Consider the following 4,483-nt stretch of genomic DNA (forward strand, 5'->3'; position numbering starts at 1 on the left):
TTGGAAACGTTCCTCATGTCAGCACGTTGTAGGTGTCGCCACTGGCACCAGCCTTGTGTGAATGCTCTGAAAAGCTGATCATTTGCATATCACAGCATCTTCTTCCTGTCGGTTAAATTTCGCGTCTGTAGCACATCATCTTCGTGATGCAGCAATTTTAATGGCCAGTAGTGCATATACAGAGCGGTCCAAAAAAATGTATCCACTGTTAAAAAAAGTCCATAAGTGACTAACTAACTGACGGAGTTGTCTCATATTTGGTAGTGTAATAGTTTGTAGTTCAGGCAGCCGCCACACAAGCGTAGTATTGCGTTTGTCGGATGACAGTCACCAGATAGTCAGTGTTTTGTTCTTAGTTGCACCTAGTTACTGGAGTAAACACGGCTGGCGCAAGGCTTACATTCGATGAAAGGAAGTCAGTTTTGAAGTGGTATTATAAGTACGAAAACATTAATGAGGTTCAACGGCAGTGGCGAAATGAGTATCAAACAGAGCCACCGACAAGTTTAACGATTCGTCGCATTAGAGACAAATTTGAACCCGAAGGCTGTGTTAAAGATGTACACAAACAACGATCTGGACGACCTGTAACAGTAACAAGTCTAGCTAACTCCTGTCGTGTGTTACAACAATTCACTCGCTCACCACAGTGTGCCCGTGAAACTGCAGTGAGTCGCTCATGTGTAGGCGAATTTTGAGGACAGTAAAGTGGAAGTGCGACATCCCACGATTGCTACACGCGATGAATGAGGACGACCCAGATCGTAGAATGGAGTACTGCGAGTGGTTTACTAACATGGTGCGCAACGATGAAGAGTTTGCAGAGATGATTGTGTGGGCTGATGAGGCACAGTTCAAACTCAGTGGTACTGTAAATCGCCACAATTGCATCCACTGGGCCGCCGAAAAACCTAACGTCCATGCAGACATAGCCGTGAATTTGCCAGGAGTAAATGTGTTGTGTGGGTTGTCTTACCGGTGCTCGATTGGACCATTCTTCTTTGACGGCACAGTTACCGGTGAGGTGTACCTTCAGAAGCTTGAGACATCCATTTTACCTGCCATCCGAGACTTGTATGGAGACGGAAGAGCTTACTTTCAACAAGATGGTGCCCCAGCCCACTACCAAAATCGTGTTGGGGCGTGTCTCGACGAAAATCTACCAGGAAGGTGGATAGGCCGTAGAGGTGCTGTGGAGTATCCACCACGTTCCCCAGACCTAACTCCTCTGGACCTGTGGGGAACACTAAAGGACGTCGTTTATCGACAAAAGCCAGCCGGCCGCGGTGGTCTCGCGGTTCTAGGCGCGCAGTCCGGAAACGTGCGACTGCTACGGTCGCAGGTTCGAATCCTGCCTCGGGCATGGATGTGTGTGATGTCCTTAGGTTAGTTAGGTTTAAGTAGTTCTAAGTTCTAGGGGACTGATAACCACAGCAGTTGAGTCCCATAGTGCTCAGAGCCATTTGAACCATTTGACAAAAGCCACGCACATGGGATGAACTTCGAGAATCCATCGTACATTCGTGTGCAAATATCCAACTGAACACGTTGCAGTCAGTAGTTCGTGCTGCAGTTCGGCGGCATCGTTTGTGTGTGGATGTTATGTTGACCATTTAGAACACCTACAGTGATATGTTTAAGCTACACTTTTACCAAAAATGAGACAACTCCGTCAATTAGTTTGCAAGTTATGGACTTTTAAACAGTGGATACTTTTTTTTTTTTTTTGACCCCTCTGTATATTAAGACTTGACTTTCTCCAAAAGCAGCTCTCATAACAAATTTTGCTGAATGATTTTATCATCTCGACGTAATACCTAGGGCTTCATCCAAGTATATTTTGCTGAATGATTTTATAATCTCGACGTAATACCTAGGGCTTCATCCAAGTATGTTTCCTTTTTTTCATCCGCTTTTCTTCCAAATACACACACACGATGCAATTGTGCTACTAGCGATTGCGGAGCATAATAACAAGTTGTCGTCCACCATCTTCAAAATATAACGACAGTGTTAATTAAATGAAACCCTCAGCTGCCGACAGGTGTTGTTGACATATCTTGATGGGGACTGCTGAAAATGTATGCCCGACAGGGACTCGAACATGGGATCTCCTGCTTACATTGATGACTTGCGAACCTCGCAGGAGTGCTTCTGTAAAGTTTGGAAGGTAGGAGACGAGATACTGGCAGAAGTAAAGCTGCGAGGACGGGTAGCTCGGTTGGTAGAGCACTTGCCCGCGGAAGGCAAAGGTCCCGAGTTCGAGTCTCGGTCCGGCACACAGTATTAATCTGCCAGGAAGTTTCATATCAGCGCTCACTCCGCTGCAGAGTGAAAAGCTCATTCTGAAATTCGACGAATATTTGTTCATGTTTGGCTCCACGTACACGTTCGACTACCGGCTGCTGCACCAACTCCGAGGGCTTTGGAAACTGTGTAGAGAAAAAAACATACTAACAGAGACTTTCAATTATTAACGACTCGAGTGACACCAAAGGATAACGCTATTGTAAAGTAAAAAAAACAAACTTTGTACCCCCTGCTCTTACTGCATATTTTATGTTCAAATTTTTAAAATGAATATTCAACCCTCAATTAGTTTTAAGACCCCTATTTCAACAAAAAAAAAAAAAAAATAAAAAAAACCTAAATGACGGTCGTTTTCCGTGTACGTCAAAACAAAAACTTTATGTGTTTTAAATTGATCGTTAAGAGTGATTAATGTCGATCACTGTAACGGTCACAGACCCGTAACCGGCCCTCATGGAAGGGGGAACGAATTGTACATGGTAACGGGTTGTTGTTGTCGTCTTCAGTCCTGAGACAGGTTTGATGCAGCTCTCCATGCTACTCTATCCTGTGGAAGCTTCTTCATCTCCCAGTACCTACTGCAGCCTACATACTTCTGAATCTGCTTAGTGTATTCATCTCTCGGTCTCCCTCTACGATTTTTACACTCCACACTGCCCTCCAATACTAAATTGGTGATCCCTTGACGTCTCAGAACATGTCCTACCAACCGGTCCCTTCTTCTAGTCAAGTTGTGCCACAAATTTCTCTTCTCCCCAATCCTATTCAATACCTCCTCATTAGTTATGTGATCTACCCATCAAATATTCAGCATTCTTCTGTAGCACCACATTTCGAAAGCTTCTATTCTCTTCATGTCTAAACTGTTTATCATCCATGTTTCACTTCCATACACGGCTGCACTCCGTACAAATACTTTGAGAATAGACTTCCTGACACTTAAATCTAGCCGCCCGTTGCGGCCGAGCGGTTCTAAGTGCTTCAGTCTGGAACCGCACTGCTGCTACGGTCGCAGGTTAGAAACCGGCCTCTGGCCAGGATGTGCGTGATGTCCTTAGGTTAGTTAAGTTTAAGTAGTTCTAAGTCTAGGGGACTGATGACCTCAGATGTTAAGTCCCATAGTGCTTAGAGCCATTTGAACCATTTTGAACTTAAGTCTATACTCGATGCCAACAAATTTCTCTTCTTCAGAAGCTCTTTCCTTGCCATAGCCAGTCTACATTTTATATTCTCTCTACTTCTCTCATCATCATTTATTTTGCTCCCCAAATAGCAAAAATTTACTGATTCAAGTGTCTCATTTCCTAATCTAATTCCCTCAGCATCACCTGATTTAATACGACTAAATTTCATTACCCTCGTTTTATTTTTTTGATGTTCATCATATATCCTCCTTTCGAGACACTGTGCATTCCGTACAGCTGCTCTTCCAGGTCCTTTGCTGTCTCTGACAGAATTACAATGTTATCGGCAAACCTCCAAGTTTTTATTTCTTCTCCATGGATTTTAATTCCTACACCAGTTTTTTCGTTTCCTTTACTGATTGCTGGACAACGGCCTTGCCGCAGTGGATACACCGGTTCCCGTGAGATCACCGATGTTAAGCGCTGTCGGGCGTGGTCGGCACTTGGATGGGTGACCGTCCAGGCCGCCATGCGCTGTTGCCATTTATCGGGGTGCACTCAGCCTCGTGATGCCAATTGAGGAGCTACTCGACTGAATCGTAGCGACTTCGGTCAAGAATACCATCATAACGACCGGGAGAGCGGTGCTCACCCCACGCCCCTCCTATCCGCATCCTCTATGAGGATGACACGGCGGTCGGATGGTCCCGGTAGGCCACTCGTGGCCTGAAGACGGAGTGCTTTTTAGTGCTTACTGATTGCTAAATACAGGGTGTTTCAAAAAGAATATACGTATTTCAAATGCATACGAATATGAAACTTAACATACATATTTACAAACCTCTCAAGTTCTGACTACAGATGTTCATTACGTCCTCCATAAGCGACACGAACAATATCACATCGATACTCAAATTCTTCCCATCTCGGGCAAGCACGTCCTTCGTCACTGATGTTATTGCAGTACACATCCGGTTCTTCAACTCTTCCAGGTTCTGTGGGAGTGATGGTACGTAAATGTTGTCTGTAACGAAACCCCATAGGAAGAA

General features: G+C 44.7%; 1 pseudogene; it reads left to right on the forward strand.

Annotated features, from left to right (window-relative positions):
• The first annotated feature begins 3,859 nt into the window (after positions 1-3,859).
• On the forward strand, positions 3,860-3,977 carry LOC126214091 (5S ribosomal RNA; annotated as a pseudogene).
• The last annotated feature ends 506 nt before the right edge of the window (positions 3,978-4,483 follow it).

Source organism: Schistocerca nitens, chromosome 11 (genome assembly GCF_023898315.1).
Source record: "Schistocerca nitens isolate TAMUIC-IGC-003100 chromosome 11, iqSchNite1.1, whole genome shotgun sequence".
NCBI classification, from domain to species: domain Eukaryota; kingdom Metazoa; phylum Arthropoda; class Insecta; order Orthoptera; family Acrididae; genus Schistocerca; species Schistocerca nitens.